Source organism: Rhinatrema bivittatum, chromosome 8, assembly GCF_901001135.1.
Source record: "Rhinatrema bivittatum chromosome 8, aRhiBiv1.1, whole genome shotgun sequence".
NCBI classification, from domain to species: Eukaryota; Metazoa; Chordata; class Amphibia; order Gymnophiona; family Rhinatrematidae; genus Rhinatrema; species Rhinatrema bivittatum.
The window spans coordinates 38707817-38729563 of record NC_042622.1 but is presented as its reverse complement, the minus strand read 5'-3'; the positions used below and the strand labels follow the sequence as shown (position 1 = coordinate 38729563).

The window sequence follows — 21747 nt, the reverse complement described above, 5'->3', positions numbered from 1 at the left end:
CACTGGAATCTAGACTCCTCTGGTCTTAAGGCCTTAAAATGTACACAAAAACATTGCACCTATTGAAAAATACATGGGAATGCAGTTTTGAAGACAACCGGATAAGTTTCCAAAAGCACTACTTAGCCAGCTAAATAAGATAGCCGGATAAATCTGGGGTAAACCTGCTAGCTGGTTAAGCAGCGTTTTGACACTTATCAAAGCTTTCCTACCAGAGATACAGAATGGAAGCTAATCCTTGGCAAACATCATGCACTTCATATTCTGTGTTTCATCATTTTCGGCTCTTTGCTCTGCTGCAAACAAATAAAAACTGGAATGTTTCGGGGTGATATGGAATTAGTCAGGAAAACACTGAAAATAGTTGCAGAAGACTAAACACAATATCTGTCCATGCTTTTTTGAGAGAAAAAAAAATTAAAACGCACAGAGGAAAACTCTGCCGTTTGTGTCCATATCTAATCTACTAGAAAAATGTAAAGTAGGCGAACGTTTTAAACGCTCTTAAGAGGCACGTTTACACTAATCTTGTTTAAAAGTGCACATTCAAGAAAAATCGGATTTTTGTCTACAACCGTTTTTTGGTCTGTGCTGATTTAGTCAATCAAACCTATCCGACACTCTTCAGAAGCACTAGGGCTCTCCCCCGAGTCCCGAAGTAGCACTAAATCCCGATCACAGACCAGAAGTGACATTCCAGAGCTAGGGGTTCCCCCCTTTTTTTTTCCGCTGCATCGGCAGCTGCTTGGCTATAAGCGCAGCTCCAGCCGCGAGGAGGCTCTCCGCGCTGCGCCGGGGGGGGGGCGTGAGAGGGGGACCCGCTGACCTGAAATTAGTGGAGAACTCCCGGAGCTCGGGGGGGGGGGAGCTCACTCTCGGCTCTTCCGCAGCCGCCGCTGTAATTTAAAGGGACAGCAGCCCCGGCAGCTCTCAAGCCAGGAAAGCATCCCAGAGTCCCATTGATCACGGTAAAAGGCAGTGACTTGAATGTTTTGCAGTAAGCGGAAGGCTTTGCACCTTAGATGACAAACATTTATCTTTCTTACGGTTTTGTTTTTGTTTTTCCCTGTGTGCTTTTAATGGTCAGAAAGGCATCAGGAGGTGATGAGCTCACGTCTGGGCTCGCTCTCTCTCTCCGGATGTCAGCTTCCTGGTCCCACACGTGCGGGCGCCCAGGCTGGCGATCTTGCACTCTGCTGCGGGTCTTGGCGGGCTCGGGGCGGGGGCTCGTCCTTTTCTTGCGTATATGAGGACCGATGAGCCCTTTGGCTTTCACAAGCTCCATAGCCTGCTCGCTGCCGGGAGCCGAAGGGACATCTAGCTGGGAGATTTGAAAGTCTGAGCTCCCCCCGCCCTCGAGAGCTACTGCTAATAGGAAAGTGTAACGTAATGAAGGACAAATTAGATGTATTACCAGCAAAATGAAACGTAAGTATATCGTGGTGACAGTCCAATATCGGGTCGTTGGGGTTTTTTTTTTGCATGGCTTGGACACCGCAGCTCCAAATTAAGCCAAAACAATTTTAAAGATGTATTTTTGTTCCTGTCCGAGTTTCTTAATAGATGAAAGCAATTTAAATACTTCCTCAGCGAACATAATGACTTGTTTTCCTTTCAGTATATTAAAAAAAATATGGGGATAGTAACTTTTCCTAATTGTAAATCATGTATTCTATGTATTTATATATACTGGAACTCATCATATATAGCAACTATTAATTACTATTAATTAAATGAATGGACACATGTTATGAGCACTTGCGCATATATTTATCTGTAGGTCGTGACGGATGCATGCTTTGGAATAAACAGTTAAAAATGTTTAACCAACTTGTTCTGATCCCTAAGGATATTTTATTGTAATCTAGCAGCATGCAAATGGTGCCTAAGATGCATCGGTAGGAAAATGCAATGTGAACAGTGCATGCTGCACAGATAACTTAAACCTGTGAACGATCAGGCTAAGGCCTGAGGTTTTACAGGTACATTTCATTTCAGTCTTTTCTGCAAGACTGGATCATTGTGTGCAAGAAGCTGTTTTCTGCGCCCAGTGCGCTTCACAGTAGAGAAGCCTTAGGGGGTACTAGTGGTAATTGTCCTCGAAAACGAAGTTGTGGACATAAGTAGCTTACGGGGCAAATGCAGGTACATCCGTCTGTGAGATGTACCCGAGGAGTAAGTGGTTTGTCCCTGGATCCTTTTTTTTTTGTCGAGCAATTCTAGATAAATAGTCTGCGTCCCAGGCCCCTGACTTGCTTATTCAATTGTTTCCAAGGTGTTATTTCACAGTTTGCCAGGCCTATGTCCTCCGATTCTGGAAATAAGTTGAACTTCTACAGATAATGATAAGCGAGCCGGTTCTTCCGCGGAGGCTGAGCCGCGACCCGTGTTTGACCTTTGGGGGGGGGGGGGGGGCGCTGTTCAGCTCAGGAGCGGCGTAAAGCAGAGAGCTGCCCGCTTTTCTTACAGAAAGCTAAAGAGGGCTTCCGGCCTGGGATTAAAGGATGGGCGGAGAAAGCGTGAGGGCACGGAAATCGTTAGGACGAATCCTAACTTTTTCTAAATGATGGCGTGGCGGGGAAGGAAGCATTGTCGGTGCAACAAAAGGCCTCATGGTTATAAAAGGGCAAGAGACTTTGTAAAGGTAATAGTGAACGGTGCAAACCCGGATCGGTGCTGGACATGGATGCCGAGATGAAGGAGGAGGGACTCCAGAATAAACGAACTATATGAAGAGTACGCCTGACTTAAAAAAAAAAAAATTCCCCCTCTTGTGGAAAGGTGGGAGTTGTTGCAGGCCTTGATAAATTGAGTGCAAATCAGATCAGCAGGAAGAGACAAAAAGTGGTGCGAAATATTTCTGGGCAGTCTGCCTGGTACTGCAGCTTTGAGCAGCTGAACATGACCAAAGCTAGAATGGATTCGCTTGACTTCGACCAGGGAGGGGATTTCCTCTCAGGTGGGAAGGAGCTGCTGGCGTCGGGGTGCAGCCGAGTAAGGGTCTGCCTTCATTTATATTCGTTTTGTAAAAAAACAAGCTTTATGTGTATAAAGCTTGTTTTTTTACACCTATAAAATTCAGTCTTATGTGTGCAAAATGGAATAGACATGCATAAACTACTGAAACAACCCCCTCCCCCTCCCAAAAAGTATCAAAAACAGCTGCAATGAATGGCCGAGCTGAAAAAGGCTTCTCCAACCAAAGGGAAAACCCTTTGTGTGCGCCTTCCTACAGTCTGGTCTTATCATGGTGATTCGTTTATTCCTTCCTTGTTGAGGGTTCCAGGAGGTTCCGTAGCTTCCTGGACAGTGGGATTGGTCAGAGTTGGATCCCAAGCCCGCTTGCTGTCTGTACTTAGCAACACACAGTTCTGCACCTCACCAGATTTAATTACATAATGAAAACCAAGTGGGATTGTTAAAAAGAAATCATTTAAATTTGTTTTACAGAAACAAATGTGGCAGTATCACATAACACAATCTGCCTTTTGTGAGGATAATTACTGAAACACTGTCTGTTTGACTTAACACTGTGAATGACAGATTTATCAACAAAACTCTGCCCTGTTACAGAGACTGACCTAGGCTGCACCTGTTACTGTAGTGTAAGTCCTATCCATTTTCCAGGACAGGTATACATTAAGCATTGTACACTGGTGATAAGTATTCAGGCACAATAAGCCCCTTCCCCAAAGAGCTTACAATTTAAGTGATTAGCTGAGGCAATGGCAGCAGCGTTGGGTGGGGGAGGAGTGAAGTGGGATTTGAACCCTGCTATGTCTATCTGGTTCTGAGCTCATTCCTCTAACCATTAAGCCACTCCTTCTAGAGGTAAGGGCTTTTCTAAAATAGCTACTGGAACTGGGTACATGTTTGTTTGTTTGGTTTTTTTTCTAAAAATTAATACATCATTCACAACCGTGCTGTCCTCCAGGAATTTCTTGTGTGGAAGGTAGATAGCAAAACAAAATATAGTGGAGTCAATCATAAGCATCCAATGAGGATCTGTGCAGGTCACGTTCTAAAAGAAAGTGAATGCAGGTCTTCAAAAGCTCGTACCTCATTAAACCTGTTCGTCTATAAGACGCCACCAGTCTCTCTGTGGTTTTTAATACCCTATGTAATCCTTAGTGTAGGATGCAATGATTGGAAGTACCCACATCCTAAATACTGCTATATTCTTGGAAATTCAGGCTGTACATTTATTGATTTATTTAATGGGGAAATCTTGTACTTCAAAATCAATAAATTCCTCAATTCTCCAATAAAACAATTTTGTTTCATTCGTTTGTATTATGGGAGTGCTGACAGGAGGTAAGTTTGGACTTGCTAGAAAGAAGTGCTTAAATCTTCAGACAAAATTAAACAAAATAATTCTTGGACAGTAAAACTAATACTGGCTGTTTATATTGTTTGCTAGTTTTAAGGTTAGCATTTGTTTGCTAGTGTTAAAATAGTTTGTGTAGTGGGAGAATAGACTTTGATTTTCTGAGCTAATAAAAGATAGTATTTGTTTGCCAGTATTTGAATTGTGAGTTTGCAAAAGTCACTTAATTTGAGAAAGTGAGAGTCCTGGTTCCTGGGCAATTAGTTTGATACCCACCTCATCTCTTTCTTTATTATTTTTTTTTTATATATATATACCATTATTAGGAAAGTTGTCAAAATAAGTCAATTAGTCATTTAAAATAGCATTACATTAACTCTGATTGTAGTGATTGCCTAATGTCAGTGCTACTACTGGTCTTTCACTAACATTAATCATCCAGTTACCAAATTTAAAAACCATAGATTTTAAATGACACTTAATAAATAAATGTAAAAACCCCAATCACATTTAGCAACCCTTACATTGAGACATACCGACTTCTTAATCAGCCTTTAAGACTTTATTAATTCAACAAATTAAGATGCAGGGAGATGGGGGGGCTATTCCAGTCTTTTGCACAGAATGCCACATGTATGATTATCTACCTTTTTGGTGAGCGGTTATATGTGTTCACCCAGTGCAAAGAACTCCTGGATCTCGGAGAGCAGGTCCGACCTCTGGAGGCCAGAATGGCTGACCTGGAGGAGTCGCAACAAAGAGGTATACAGAGGAGGCCTTCAGGGACACAGTAGAGTGATCCCAACTCCAGTCTACTAGATCTTGGGCTGCTTCAGAGATGCAAGGTCATCTGGCAGGAGACAGACCATCTCCTTGGCATTGCAAGAAGTGATCCTGTAGCTAAGACCTGCCCTCAGGTGACGCGTTATCCACTCGCATGAAGGTTGTTATGGCCCGGATTGGCCACTGTTGGAAACAGGATGCTGGGCTTGATGGACCCTTGGTCTGACCCAGTATGGCATATTCTTATGTTCCCCAGGATCCATGTCGAGGAGGGAAGGATTAGGATGACCATTGTAGAGAGTGTTTCAATCATTAAGAATGTAGCTAGCCGGGTGACTGGTGGGCATGAGGATCGTTTGGTGACTTGCCTGCCTAGTGCAAAGGTAGAGGACTTCATCCGCCATCTAGGTAAGATTTTAGAGGATGCTGGGGAGGAGCCGGCTGTTGTGGTACATGTGGGTACCAATGACATAGGAAGGAGGTTCCGGAGCTAAATATAGACTCTTACGTAGGAAATAGAAATCCAGAACTTCCAGGATTGCATTTTCGGACATGCTTTCTGTTCCATGAGGAGGACCCCAGAGGCAGGCCACACTCCAGAATCTGATGGTGCAGGTAAGTGGGTTTTAGGTTTGTTAGGAACTGGGAAATATTCTAGGGAAGGGGGAACCTATGCCAATGTCTGCTGGTGCTAACTTTTAAAAATAAAAAGGAGAGAGAGCAGTTAGTGATTAGATGGAATCACTGAGAAACTGGAGGACGTAATAGCTCAGACTGACAGACAAAAGAATGGATGGTATATAACCCAGACTTCTGAAGGAACTCAGAACTGAAATTGCAGACCTGTTTCTGGTGATTTGCAATCTATCATTGGAAACAGCTGTGGTACCACTGGAGGGTGGCCAATATGACACCAATTTTTTAAAAGGGCTTCAAGGTGATCTGGGAAACTATAGACTGGTGAGCCTGATGTCTGTGCCTGGCAAAACTATCTTTACAAACAAAATTAGTGACCACATACACAGACCTGATATAATGGGGGAGAATCGACATGGACTTTGCAAAGGGACGTCTTGCATTACCAATTTACTAGATTTTTTTGAGGGTGTAAACAAACATGGATACAAATGAGCTGGTAGATGTAGTATATTTGGATTTTCAGAAGGCATTTGACAGAGTCCCTGATGAGAGACTGCTCATGAAATTGGGAGGTCATGGGATCTGAGGCTGTGTTCTTTTGTGGATTGGTAACTGGATATAAAACAGATGGTGGGATTAAATGGTCAGTCTTCTGAATGGAGAAAAGTCATTAGTGGAGTGTCCCAGGGGTCTGTATTGGGACCTGTGTTATTTAGCATATTCATAAATTTGCAGATGACACAAAATTGTTTTGAAACAGTAGTGGATTCTGAAGAACTGCAGAAGGACCTTGAGAGACTAGAAGCCTGGGCTTCTAAATGGCAGATGCAATTTAATGTGGACAAGTGCAAAGTAGTACACATAGGGGCAGATTTTCAAAGGGGTACGCATGTAAGATACGCGCGTAATCCCCGAAAAGTTGCCCCTTCCACCCCCTGCGCGCGCCGAGCCTATGTTGCATAGGTTCAGCGGCGCGCGTAAGTCCCGGGGCTTTCCTGGGGTGTGTGTCGCAGCGGTGCGTCATCAGTGGGCGTTCCGGGGGCGGGGCCATGGGCATGGTTCCGGCCTGGGGACATTTCGGGGGCGGGGCCGAGTCCTCTGAAACTGCTCCTGGGCCAGGGAATCGCATGCTGGCAGCTGGCCAGTGTGAGTTACGCCTGCCTGAGGCAGGCGTAACTTTTATAACAAAGGTAGGGGGGGGGTTTAGATAGGGGTGGGGGAGGCGGAAGGAAAGTTCCCTCCGAGGCCGCTCCGATTTCGGAGCGGCCTCGGAGGGAACGGGCAGTGCGCGCAGGGCTCGGCGTGCGCAAGGTGCACAAATGTTCACCCCCTTGCGTGCGCCGACCCTGGATTTTAAAAGATATGCGCGGCTACGCGCATATCTATTAGAATCCGGCGTACTCTTGTTTGCGCAGGGTTGCGCGAACAAAAGTACGCCCGCGCACTTCTATTAGGATCTGCTCCGTAGGGAACAATACTCCCAGCTACAAGTACACGATGCTGGGTTCTGTGTTAGGAGTCACCGCCAAGGAAAAGGATCTTGGGAGTCGTTGTGGACAATACCTTGAACATTCTGCTCCGTGTCTGGGCGGTCAAAACATCAGATAGAATGTTAGGAATTATTTGGCAAGGAACAGAGAATATATCTGAGAATATCCATGCCTTTGTACAGATCCTTGAATACTGGGTACCGTTCTAGTCACCCCATCTCAACAAAGACATAGCTAACACAGAAAAGGTACAGAGAAGGGCGACCAAAACGATGAAACGGCAGGAAAAGCTCCCTTGTGGAGAGAGGCTAAACAGATCAGGGCTCTTTAGATTGGAAAAGAGACGACTGAGAGGGGGATATGATTGAGATTTATAAAATCACCAGTGGGGTGGAACGGGTAAATAGGGAATGGTTATTTACTCTTTCAGACACCACTAAGACTAGGGGATCCTCCATGAAACTAGCAACCAGCAGATTTAAAAGAAATTGTAGGAAGTATTTTTTTTTTCCCATTTAGCACACAATCAAGCTGTGGAATCTGTTGCCAGAGGACGTGGTCAAGGCGACTAACAGACTGGGGTTCAAAACAAGATTGGACAAGTTCCTGAAGGAAAAGTCCATAAACAGTCATTAGACAGGTGGGCTTGGGAAGGCCGCCACTTATCCCTGGAAATGAGATTCGAGAAATAGATCAACTATTGGGGATCTGATGGATATTTGTGACCCAGACTCACCAATATTGGAGACTACTGCCCCTTTAAAAAACAAAACAAAAAAAAACAAAACAGTAAAATATAGTCAAGAAAAAGCAGAATTTTCCACAAAAAAAAAAAATCCAGACTTCTTTTTCTAAAAATAAGCACCAAAAGCACTCTGTGGCCAGAGGAAAATGAATAGCCGTATTATTTACAGCAGTGATGTCAGTGTAGACTGTTTGCTAGAAGATAGATTGGGGCAAGGACCTCGCAGTGATTCTGTGACTGATTTTATGATCTCGTTCGGAGCACAAGTGATTTGCTGAAGGTCATACCGTGACTGGTGGGGTTGGAGCTTAAATCTTTGTCCTAATGTGTCCCTCTGCTGTTAAACATCACTATGTCAAAATGTAGCCCTTGGTATGCCTGCCCGGGACTGCATTATGACTTTGGGTTTATAGACTTAGTTTAATGATTCATTTTTGTTTGATTTGGGTATTTTTTTTTCTCTCTGTGTAACTGTGGAGGCAAATAGGAAAATTTAAAGCTGAGATGCTGGTGTTCTATTATTGATGCCACAATCTTTTGGACCTACTGATTTAATTATATTGTCTGAAAGTGTCATTCTGGGATATCCTCAATGACATAAAAACTTTTTGTGGGGTTTTTTTTTTTTTTTTGCACATTTAGTTCCATTACTGTACAAGCACCATGAACAGTTACCAGATGTAAGCTGTCAGTCGCAGGGCTATCGCACCTTAGCAACTTGAAGACCTCACTGCTATAAAGTGATTTATTATCACAGGGCATCATAGTTCTGTGCTGTAGGAGTGTGCGACCTGGGCGGATTTGCACAAGGTGCTGACGCTGTTGGGGGGTACGGCAATGGCTTTGAGGCGGTACTGCCGACCACAGGGGGTAAAGTGGCTGTCGCCAACTCCACGGCACATGGAGGATATTGCCTCTGGCTGCCGCTGGCGTAGGGCATCACCTGTACTAAAGCTGGGCCTGCTCACCCTAAGCATTTTGGCTCATATACTCGGCACTGAGTGCGCTGCCGATATCGGATACCTGCGATGCGTTAGCACAGCCAGGACGGACTTGCTGGCCCTGGGGTTAGGTTGGAGAAAAACAAGAGGGTCATTGAGTTCAGTTTCCTTCTGATTACCTCACCTCTTTCTCCTTATTATTTTGGGGGTGGGGTGGGATGAATAATCACTGTGCATCTGTTGCCAGCTGTGCAATGTTGGAAAAACTTCCTTTTTCATCCCAAGGCCAGTGATCAGCTCAACTGCTGGATGAGGAGAAAGTGCTATCGTGCACTGCCAGCCGTGTCCAATTGTTTATTTAATTGACTTAGGTGTATTTTTAAAAGCCCAATATGTACATCAGTTAGGGGGCACGCAAATATGTAGGGTGGGTGCGTGCCAAGTGGATTTTAAAAGCTGCCTGGATACGCGCATACACGCCACTGCGCGAACAAATGAAAAGTTTCTAACATTTATTTATTTATTTATTTATTTATATATACCGAGGTTCCTGTATGCGATACAAATCACTCCGGTTTACATAACACTGCAAATTCGCCCAATAGGCAGTACATAAAACAAGTGAATACAAGAACTAGAACAAGGAACTTAAACTAAAGTAATCTATAATATGAAATGGTCTAGAAGACCGCAGACAGGGAGGGTATATGCAATCAAAAAATAAAACGGGTATAGAGTGCGGGAAATAGTTACAAAAAAAAAAGGGGGCAGGGCATTGCGTTCTGGGATTTTGACATGAAATGTGCACATAAATACTTGCGCACACACCAGGTCCCTTGCATAATTTTACTTCTGCTATGGATGCCAAGTAACTTATAAAACAAAAAAAATTCTAGGCAGATCAGCGGGATTTTAAAGGTCCGAGCTAACAGAGGAGACGGGAGGCTATTAAACTAGGGGGTTTGGAAGTCCTATCCCCGAACTGGGAAAACTGGTAATGGCGCCGGCACGCAGGCCTTTTAAAATCCTCTTCCTTGCACGATAGAAGCAACATTTGCTCACACAGACACATGCCCATTTAAAATTGAGCACATGTGCACGCAGTCAGGCTATTTTGTACCATGTATACATATACATGTATATGCTATAAAATGGCTATGCCCCTGGGTGCGACCCGATGAACATGTGCGCCTGAGCGCATATATCATATTGGGTCAGACCAAGGGTCCAGCAAGTCCAGCATCCTGTTTCCAAAAGTGGCCAATCCAGGCTACAAGTATCTGACAAGTACCCAAACATTAAATAGATCCCAAGCTGCTATTCCTTTTTGATTAATAGCAGTTTATGGACTTCTCCTATACAAACTTATCCAAACCTTTTTTAAATCCACTTACACTAACTGCCATATCCACATCCTCTGGCAATGAGTTCCAGAGCTTAATTATGTGCTGAGTGAAAAATATTTTTTTCCGATTTGTTTTAAATGAGCTAGTTGCTAACTTCAAAGAGTGCCTACTAGTCGTTCTATTGACTGAGAGAGTAAATAACCGATTTTACATTTATCTGGGCAAGTCCTTGCATGCTTTTGTAGACTTCTATCACATCCCCGCCCCCCCAGCAGTCTCTTCTCCAAGCTGAATAGCCCTAACCTCTTTAGCCTTTCCTCATAGGGGAGTCGTTCCATGCCCCTTATCATTTTGGTCGCCCTTCTCTGTACCTTCTCCAGTACAACTATATCTTTTTTGGGATGGACCAACCAGAATTGAACACAGTATTGAAGGTGTGATACAGAGGCATTATGACTTCCACCGTTTTTTGTTTGCCATGCTCTTCCTAATGAATCCTAACATTGTTTTTCTTTTTTTGACCACCACAGCACACTGAGCCAACGATTTCAATGTATTATCCACCATGACCCCTAGATCTCTTTCCCGGGTGGTAACTCCTAATATGGAACCTAACATTGAGGCCGATGCAAAACAGTGCGCTCAGCCTAGCGCACTGTTTAACCCACAGTTGGACCCGTGTTGTGTAGGCGGTCCACAGCCCCTTATGCTATAAGGGGATTAGTGCCTCCACAATGTGCATCCAATGCGCCGCAAAACTAATAGCGCTCATCACATGCAAATGCACGTCGATGAGGCTATTAGTTATTCACCCCCATGCAAAAAAAAAAAGAAAAAAGTGGGTCCAATCCTCACATTTTTATGCTCAGAAATTTTTATGCTCCAACTTACTATCGTGGCGATAGTAAGTTGGAGGAACAAAAAGTTTTTAAAAGATTTAAAAAAGGAATTAGGGAATCAGGAGGACTCCAAGATGGCCACTGAGTGAGGAACACTGTCTGAGGGCTCCCAATTTGCTTACCTTTATCTTTTGATTCCTTAGTCCAAAATGCCTCATGCTAAAAGGAAGGCAAGACGGAGAGAGATTACTTCCGGCTCTCCCTCACTGCTGTCTTCTCAACCTCGCATTGAGGGATTTCTCACAGCGACTCCGACAACAACGCCGGGAGTCCTGCTCGCAGCGGGGCTGGTGGGGGAGCGAACACCGTCCCCTTTGACCCCGGACATCACATGGAGCACTGGCGCTCCAAACAAGCCTGCTCCACCATACCATGAACATATGGGCGACCCGGCTACCGTGGCGACCTCCCCTGAGATATATCGGGGAGACACGGGAGCAGAACAGCCGGGAGATCTTGCAGGGAGGACCCCAAGGGACGCGAGCCGCCAATGAGGTTTCGCCCGGGAGGCGTGAGGGCAGCGCGGGTCAGGGCCTCCTCGGTGCGGTGGGCCGCATGGACATATTACCATCAATAAAAGGTATAGAGACTGGGTGCAGGTGGTGCCTATCCAAAAGCCCTGGATTTGAGAATTAATCTGCAGCGTCCTTCAGGAATGCCACTCAACGGAATATGGGCTGCTTTAAAAATCTGTAGAGTCCTCGATTGCTTCATTGTCTCAAGTTACTCTTGATGTCAAGTATTAACAAACGCAAATTTGATTTCCTCTTTTAATCTCAAAGTTGATGCTATGGAGCTGCGTTTATCTGCTACTGAAAAAATACAACAAAACTTGGTTCAATCGGATTCAGTAAATAATAAAAAAAAAAAAAAACCTGGAAAATATAGAAAATATTTTGAGATCCCACAATCTAAGAATATTGAACTTTCCAGTGACAAATTTGATTTCCCCGTTCGATCTCTTCAAAATATATGTTTCCCAGGTGTTAAAGATACCAGAAATAGCAATGCCAGTGATTAGAAGAAGGCCTATTATTTACCCCAAGTTGCTGAGAGTGGTGAGGATGCGTCAAGGCAATTACCTTCATTGGAAGTTTCAGAAATTCTTAAAATGTCCTCAAGAAACCGAGCTCGTAAGAAGAAGAGCACTTTTGGTCTCTTTCGCTTTTCTTATGGACTGGAATAATATTTTAAAACTCTTCTTTCGCAAAACACAGTCTCTATTCTATGGTCAAAAGGTCCAGACCTTACTAAAATTACCCAAACCCGAAGGAAAAATGTTCTATCTATGCGTCCGGACGTACTGCAAAGAGGGGCACAATTTACTCTTCGATACCCATGCAAGTGTTATATTAGGCATCGAAATGTGAATTATATCTTTTTTGAGCCTCTGTAACTCAGAGCGTTTTTGGACACGCACATCTAAAGGCACCCTTAGCTGGTTTGGCATTAGGATGTGTTTGTTGTGAACCTCGCTCAGCTGTCTTGTGTTCTTTGTCAGCTTATTTTTCCTGATTGACAATTCGCTCATATTTCTGAGTCCTCCCTTTTTTCCTTTTATTTTTCAGTGCATGTTTACCTTGTAGCAGTATATTATACTGTATTACCTTATTTGTATTACCTGTTTCACACTGATATTTATGTACAAGATTTTTTCTTGTGTTAATTTGAAAATTCTTGAAAATTAAAAATTAAAAAAAAAAAAGAAATTAGAAAAAAAAAAAAGAGTGCCGGTTGTCAGGTTAGGGAAACGGACACTCAGTTAACCAGCGCCCATTTTCTTAACCCACGCATAATCGACCCTAGTGCCTTCTTGGCAGCGCAACCCCTAATTTAAATATTACATGGCACCCCCAGGAGAGGTGCCTGGGCATGAATTAGGAAAGCGGGCGCATGTTTTGTTTTTTTGCATCGGCGCTATTGTGTAACTATAACAAGAGTTATTTTTCCCTATATGCATCACCTTGCACTTGTCCACTTTAAATTTCATCTGCCATTTAGATGCCCAATCTTCCAGCCCTTCAAGGTCCTCATGCAATTTATCACAATCTGCTTGTGATTTAACTACTCTGCATAATTTTGTGTCATCTGCAAATGTGATTACCTCATTCGGCGTACCCCTTTCCAGATCATTTATAAATACAGTACAGATCCCTGAGTCATGCCGCTGTTTACCTTTTTCCACTGTGAAAACAGACCATTCAATCCTACTCTCTGTTTCCTATTTTGTTTTTTTTTAACCAGTTTGCAATCCACAAAAGGACATCACCTCCTATCCCTGACTTCTTAGTTTTCTTAGAAGCCTCTCATGAGGGACTTTGTCGAACGCCTTCTGGAAATCCAAATACACTACATCTACCGGTTCACCTTTATCCACATGTTTATTAACCCCTTCAAAAAAATGAAGCAGATTTGTGAGGCAAGACTTCCCTTGGGTAAATCCTTGCTGGCTGTGTCCCATTAAACCATGCTATCTAAATGTTTTGTGATTTCATTTTTTATAACAGTTTCCATGATTTTTCCCAGGACTGAAGTCAAGCTCTCCAGTCTATAGTTTCCTGGATCACCCCTGGAGTCCTTTTTAAATATCAGGGTTACTTCCAGTCTTCAGGTACAACAGATGATTTTAATGGAAGATTACAAATTAATTGTAATAGCACTCAAAAATGAAATTTTAGATTTTTCAGAACCCTGGGGTGCATACCATCCGGTCCAGGTGATTGGCAAACTGAAGAGTAGTAAATCTGCCCTACTCTATCTTCCACGTTCACCATGATTTGGTTCAGTTCATCTGAATATTTGTCCTTGAAAACAGTGCCTCCCCAACGGGTATCTCCCCAACATCCTCTTCAGTAAACACCGAAGCAAAGAAATCATTTAATCTTTCCGCAATGGCCTTATCTTCCCTAAGTGCCCCTTTAACCCCTCAATCATCTAACAATCCAACTGAATCCCTTGCAGGCTTTCTGCTTTGGATATATTTTAAAAAGGTTTTATTGTGAGTTTTTGCCTCTTTGGCCAACTTCTTTTCAAATTATCTCTTAGCCTGTCTTTTCAATGTCTTACATTTAACTTGCCAATGCTTATGCTTTATCTTATTTTCTTCTGTCGGATCTTTCTTCCAATTTTTGAATGAAGATCTTTGGCTAAAATAGCCTTTCACCTCACTTTTTAGCCATGCTGGCAAATGTTTGACCTTCCTTCCACCTTTCTTAATGTATGGAATACATTTAGATTACACTTCTAGGATGGTATTTTTTTAACCTTGTCCATGCTTATTGCACACTCTTAACCTTTATAGCTGCACCTTTCAGTTTATTTGTTTTTCTTTAACTATTTTTCTCATTTTATCAAAGATTCCCTTTTGAAAGTTTAGTGCTAGAGGCGTGGATTTACTTACTGTCCCCCTTCTAGTCATTAATTCAAATTTTATCATGTTATGATCACTATTGCTAAGAGGCCCCACCACCGTTACCTCTCTCACCAAATCCCATGCTCCAATGAGAATTAGATCTAAAATTGCTCCCTCTCTCGTCTGTTCCTGAACCAATTGCTCTATAAAACTGTCATATATTCTATCCAGGAACTCTTATCTGTCTAGCATGTCCTGATGTTACATTTATCCAGTCAATATTGGGGTAATTGAAATCTCCCATTATTTCTGCACTACCAATTTGATTAGCTTCCCTAGTTTCTCTTACCATTTCACTGTCCGCCTCATCATTTTGGCCAGGTGGACGGTAGTATACTCCTATTGCTATACTCTTACCCAACACACAAGGGATTTCTGCCCAGAAATATTCAATTGCTTTTGAAAGTTACCATCCCTGTGTTAAAGTTATTACTTGGCAAGATGTTAGCCGGAAGAAGATATTTCTTACGCATGGGGCTTATTTGCCCTCTTCATCTCTTAGGACTTGATTCACTAAGCTTTTCGCCTCCATAAACTGAATGGGGGAAAAAAGCCCCAGAGAATCAAGCCTTTAATTTTTGACTCTGGCCTCAGGTTCCTCCTTTGGGTAAAAATCACTGTCTTTTTATTTGTTTGAGGGTAGATCTTCCAGAAGTTGAGGATTTCCACTCAGCACCTTTAGGAAGTTTTACTGCAGTGCCTTTGGGCTGAAGTTTTGCATTTTAGATTATTTTCTGAATGCCTCCTTTTCTGCTGGATGGATACTTTGGGACACAAGTCTGATATGTAGCCTGGGATGTAAGATTACTTCACTCTCCAGATCATTCATTCATTCTATTTTCCAGGTGCTCAACTATTTTATCCTGTGCATCAGCTTAAGTCTCAGAACTGTACAGTGCTCTGCAGTGAACCAAGGAGTGTGGCCAACATCATTTTCATTCTGTGAATATTGCATACAAAGAAGCAAATACTTCACTGGCGTTTTCCATCAGAGACTTCAGTATTGTTACTGCAGATACTGTCAGCTCGTCTCCAGTGAATGCACCGCCAGTGTCTGATGTATTGTAACTGCAGGGTTTACACCGAGACATATGAACTGCGAGAGAGACATCAGTCTTTGATTGCAATGATATGGAGGAGAGAGAATTCCCAGGTACCTATGAAGCCTGTGGATAGAAACCTAGAAGTATAGAAACGTGACGGCAGAAAAAGACCAAACAGCCTATCTAGTCTGCCCATTCGTACCAACTGCTCAGCTCTCCAGTCCCTCTAGTCTAGATCATGGGCAGGAGGACCCCATGTTCCAGCGCACCTCGACATTCCTTGTAAGTCAGAAGCCCAGTATCTAAGTCTGCCTCTACAGGTGGCCCTTCCACAGCAGAACTGAACGACATTGGCGAGGAAGAGAGAGAGTATGTGTGTGTGTGTGTGTGTGGGCAGATGGAGTTTTTCTACCTTGGTTGTAGGTAGGTAGATGACCAGCAATGTCGGTCTGTCCATTAGACTGACGGGGTTTTACAGCAGGGCATTTTGCTTTTGGATTTTCTGCTCTAACTTGTGAGATCACTGTGTGTATATCTTCACCCCTCTCTCCCCAGTATCTTTTGTGTTTAGTGTCCTAGCCACACCAAATTTTCAGCACATTTTAGGGGATGCTAGCAGGCTGCTTCTTTTGTGATCCCTTAAAGTTAAGTTCCATTAATTCTGCATGTAATTTCTTGTTTCTCATGCTGCTTTAAAAAGCTGTTTGTTTGGTGAAGTTTTATGATGTCTCTAAATTGCTTTGACAATTTTTTCCATCAGTTGTGCTATATTTAACGTGTATGCAGAGTTTTCATTTTCCATTCATGCAACTATTTTAAGACATTGGCCTTCTATCTTAACCATCGTTCATTTTATTCAGCTTATATGACCATTGCACAATCTTGTAGTTGGGTGTGTTGGGTTTGTTTTTTTTTTAATCCATGAGTCAGGTGTGGATAGTCCACCTGGATTGCAAAGGTTAAACAGATTTTTCCAGTGGATAGGCAGTGTGTTTGCAATAGGGGCAGGCTTGTTTTTAAAGCGTGCTGTGCCCAGATGTTTATAGAGGAGTTTGGTGGATGTGATAATACAGCTACACGGCAGCACGTGAGCCACTCAGAGAAGTAACAAAGTATGTCACGGGAAGGCTTAGAGATTTATTCCTTAGGCCCAAAACTGCCTCCAGTGTTTCTCTTAAGGTTAATTCTTCTCTCATCTATGCGTGTGGGTTTTTTTTGGTTTTTTTGTAATGAACTTTGAAGAAAGACAAGACAGAAATTCTACACAGAACTGACGTGAGAAAGCAAATAGCTCTTCCACATGACTTGATCCTCTTCTCAGAAACAATCTCCCCAGTGGGTAGAGTTGATTGTAAATGTAACAGATTTTAATATTTTTCAGAGAAGATATTGTACGATTTGTCCTTGCAGCCATATTGATCCGCTGCAAGCTCCGGTCTCCAAACAATACTTAGGGGGTAGAGAAACATGTTTTACGAGAATGTCTATTCACGTCTCGCTCTCCTCTCCTCACCCCCCACCACCCACCCGATCAGCATTTAGGGACTCCAGCAACTGAATATCTCCCCAATATTTTGGGTTTGCCAAATAGCAACAGGATCTGTGTGTGAGGTATCAGGAGTGAACCAAAAACCATTTTGGCGCCACTAAAAGAGAGAATAAAATGCAGGTAGGTTGGAGGAGGAGCCCCAATGGATATCTCAGACCGAATCATCACACAGGCGGTCGGGGAAGGGAGCTGGAGCGTAGGTTTCCCGTGAAAGTTGCGGTTTCTTTCCTGCAATCGATCTTGGCCCTCCTTTTTTTAAAAGCAGCTTCAGCTTCTTACTTTCTACATCTGCATCGTCCTCCTCATCCTCACGTGCTCTTTTAACCACACGTTAGCAGTACTACCCTCAGGGCCAGCCGTGATGAAAACTGAAAGTGCTGCTCCTTTCTCGCTTTGGGCAGTGGGTTTGGCACAGTCCTCCCTCCGTCGGTGCTAGTGATGGCTCTAGCACAGTGTTCCCCCCCCCTCTCTCCCCCCTCCTCACAATCAGCAGCATCCATCCCTCCTGCTCTCTCTCCCTCCCCCCCCACACAATCAGCAGCATCCTTCCCTCCTCTTCTCTCTCCCCCCCCACAATCAGCAGCATCCTTCCCTCCTCTTCTCTCTCTCCCCCCCCCCACAATCAGCAGCATCCTTCCCTCCTCTTCTCTCCCCCCCACAATCAGCAGCATCCATCCCTCCTCTTCTCTCCCCCCTCCTCAGTCAGCAGCATCCTTCCCTCCTCTTCTCTCTCCCCCCCTTCACAATCAGCAGCATCCTTCCCTCCTCTTCTCTCTCCCCCCCCCCACAATCAGCAGCATCCATCCCTCCTCTTCTCTCCCCCTCCACAGTCAGCAGCATCCTTCCCTCCTCTTCTCTCTCCCCCCCTTCACAATCAGCAGCATCCTTCCCTCCTCTTCTCTCTCCCCCCTACAATCAGCAGCATCCTTCCCTCCTCTTCTCTCCCCCCCTTCCACAGTCAGCAGCATCCATCCCTCCTCTTCTCTCTCCCCCCCCACAATCAGCAGCATCCTTCCCTCCTCTTCTCCCTCCCCCCCACAATCAGCAGCATCCTTCCCTCCTCTTCTCTCTCCCCCCCTTCACAGTCAGCAGCATCCTTCCCTCCTCTTCTCTCTCCCCCCCCTCCACAGTCAGCAGCATCCTTCCCTCCTCTTCTCTCCCCCCCACAATCAGCAGCATCCATCCCTCCTCTTCTCTCTCCCCCCTCCACAGTCAAGCAGCATCCTTCCCTCCTCTTCTCTCTCCCCGTCCCCTCCCCCCCCCCCCCCACAGTCAGCAGCATCCTTCCCTCCTCTTCTCTCTCTCCCCCCCCACAATCAGCAGCATCCTTCCCTCCTCTTCTCTCTCCCCCCCTTCACAGTCAGCAGCATCCTTCCCTCCTCTTCTCTCTCCCCCCCTCCACAGTCAGCAGCATCCTTCCCTCCTCTTCTCTCCCCCCCACAGTCAGCAGCATCCATCCCCTCCTCTTCTCTCTCCCCCCTCCACAGTCAGCAGCATCCTTCCCTCCTCTTCTCTCCCCCCCCCACAATCAGCAGCATCCTTCCCTCCTCTTCTCTCTCTCCCCCCCACAATCAGCAGCATCCTTCCCTCTTCTTCTCTCTCTCCCCCCCACATTCAGCAGCATCCTTCCCTCCTCTTCTCTCTCCCCCCTCCACAATCAGCAGCATCCTTCCCTCCTCTTCTCTTTCCCCCCCTCCACAGTCAGCAGCATCCTCCCTCCTCTTCTCTCTTCCCCCCCCACAATCAGCAGCATCTTCCCTCCCTGCTCTTCCCCCCCCCCCCCCACCATCAGCAGCATCCTTCCCTCCTGCCCTCTCTCCCCCCCCCCCACAATCAGCAGCATCCTTCCCTCCTCTTCTCTCTCTCCCCCCCACAATCAGCAGCATCCTTCCCTCTTCTTCTCTCTCTCCCCCCCCCCACAATCAGCAGCATCCTTCCCTCCTCTTCTCTCTCCCCCCTCCACAATCAGCAGCATCCTTCCCTCCTCTTCTCTTTCCCCCCCTCCACAGTCAGCAGCATCCTTCCCTCCTCTTCTCCTCTCCCCCCCCCCCAATCAGCAGCATCCTTCCCTCCTCTTCTCTCTCCCCCCCACAATCAGCAGCATCCTTCCCTCCTCTTCTCTCTCCCCCCCTCCACAGTCAGCAGCATCCTTCCCTCCTCTTCTCTCTCCCCCCACAATCAGCAGCATCCTTCCCTCCTCTTCTCTCTTCCCCCCTTCACAGTCAGCAGCATCCTTCCCTCCTCTTCTCTCTCCCCCCCCCACAATCAGCAGCATCCTTCCCTCCTCTTCCTCTCCCCCCCCACAATCAGCAGCATCCTTCCCTCCTCTTCTCTCTCTCCCCCCCACAATCAGCAGCATCCATCCCTCCTGCTCTCTCTCCCCCCCCCCACATCAGCAGCATCCTTCCCTCCTGCTCTCTCTCCCCCCCCCCCCACAATCAGCAGCATCCTTCCCTCCTGCTCTCTCCCCCCCCACAATCAGCAGCATCCATCCCTCCTGCTCTCTCCCCCCCCCACAATCAGCAGCATCCATCCCTCCTGCTCTCTCCCCCCCCACAATCAGCAGCATCCATCCCTCCTGCTCTCTCCCCCCCCCACAATCAGCAGCATCCTTCCCTCCTGCTCTCTCTCCCCCCCCACTATCAGCAGCATCCATCCCTCCTGCTCTCTCTCCCCCCCCAACAATCAGCAGCATCCATCCCTCCTGCTCTCTTCTCTCCCTCCCCCCCCCACAATCAGCAGCATCCATCCCTCCTGCTCTCCCCCCCCCACAATCAGCAGCATCCTTCCCTCCTGCTCTTCCCCCCCCCACAATCAGCAGCATCCTTCCCTCCTGCTCTCTCTCCCCCCCCCCCCCACAATCAGCAGCATCCATCCCTCCTGCTCTCTCCCCCCCCCCACAATCAGCAGCATCCATCCCTCCTGCTCTCCCCCCCCCCCCACAATCAGCAGCATCCTTCCCTCTTCTTCTCTCTCCCCCCCCACAATCAGCAGCATCCTTCCCTCCTCTTCTCTCTCCCCCCTCCACAATCAGCAGCATCCTTCCCTCCTCTTCTCTTTCCCCCCCTCCACAGTCAGCAGCATCCTTCCCTCCTCTTCTCTCTTCCCCCCCCCCCCCACAATCAGCAGCATCCTTCCCTCCTCTTCTCTCTCCCCCCCACAATCAGCAGCATCCTTCCCTCCTCTTCTCTCTCCCCCCCCTCCACAGTCAGCAGCATCCTTCCCTCCTCTTCTCTCTCCCCCACAATCAGCAGCATCCTTCCCTCCTCTTCTCTCTTCCCCCCTTCACAGTCAGCAGCATCCTTCCCTCCTCTTCTCTCTCCCCCCCCACAATCAGCAGCATCCTTCCCTCCTCTTCTCTCTCCCCCCCCCACAATCAGCAGCATCCTTCCCTCCTCTTCTCTCTCTCCCCCCCACAATCAGCAGCATCCATCCCTCCTGCTCTCTCTCCCCCCCCCCACAATCAGCAGCATCCTTCCCTCCTGCTCTCTCTCCCCCCCCCCCCCCCACAATCAGCAGCATCCTTCCCTCCTGCTCTCTCCCCACCCACAATCAGCAGCATCCATCCCTCCTGCTCTCTCCCCCCCCACAATCAGCAGCATCCATCCCTCCTGCTCTCTCCCCCCCCACAATCAGCAGCATCCATCCCTCCTGCTCTCTCCCCCCCCACAATCAGCAGCATCCTTCCCTCCTGCTCTCTCTCCCCCCCCCACTATCAGCAGCATCCATCCCTCCTGCTCTCTCCCCCCCCCCCAACAATCAGCAGCATCCATCCCTCCTGCTCTCTCTCCCCCCCCCCCCCACAATCAGCAGCATCCATCCCTCCTGCTCTCCCCCCCCCCACAATCAGCAGCATCCTTCCCTCCTGCTCTTCCCCCCCCCCACAATCAGCAGCATCCTTCCCCTCCTGCTCTCTCTCCCCCCCCCCCACAATCAGCAGCATCCCTCCCTCCTGCTCTCTCCCCCCCCCCACAATCAGCAGCATCCATCCCTCCTGCTCTCCCCCCCCCCCACAATCAGCAGCATCCTTCCCTCCTGCTCTTCCCCCCCCACAATCAGCAGCATCCTTCCCTCCTGCTCTCTCTCCCCCCCCACAATCAGCAGCATCCTTCCCTCCTGCTCTCTCCCCCCCCCACAATCAGCAGCATCCTTCCCTCCTGCTCTCTCCCCCCCCCCCACAATCAGCAGCATCCTTCTCTCCTGCTCTCTCTTCCCCTGCCAATCATCACCCTCTCTCCCCCGAGGGAGCTGCATGCCTCATTTGCCTGTCCAGTATCCCCCTCTATTTCTTTTCCCACTTCTAACATTTATTCTGAAACCTTTGTGTACTAATCTTGGACACCCAATTTTGCCTGTAAGTGAGGGGAGGGCATGGTAGGCAATATCCAGCTCTTACTGACAGCAATCGGCTGGGGCTTTCAGGATCTCCCTAATGAATATTGTTTTAGATAGATCTGCATGCACATTCATTAGGGAGATCCTGAAACTCTGAGCAGATTGGTGACATGAGCAATGGAGTTTGCCTTCCCTGATTCCCCGTCATATGTTCTTCTTTCTTAGCTACAAGGGGATG

General features: G+C 46.4%; 1 protein-coding gene across 1 annotated transcript in view; it reads left to right on the top strand.

Annotated features, from left to right (window-relative positions):
* Window positions 1-1324: 1324 nt before the first annotated feature.
* KCNS1 (potassium voltage-gated channel modifier subfamily S member 1) overlaps window positions 1325-21747 on the top strand; it is a 34150-nt gene continuing 13727 nt past the window's right edge. The window contains exon 1 of the mRNA XM_029613260.1: window positions 1325-1428. The gene's annotated coding sequence lies outside the window, so the exon portion shown is untranslated. The remainder of the gene's footprint in view (window positions 1429-21747) is intronic.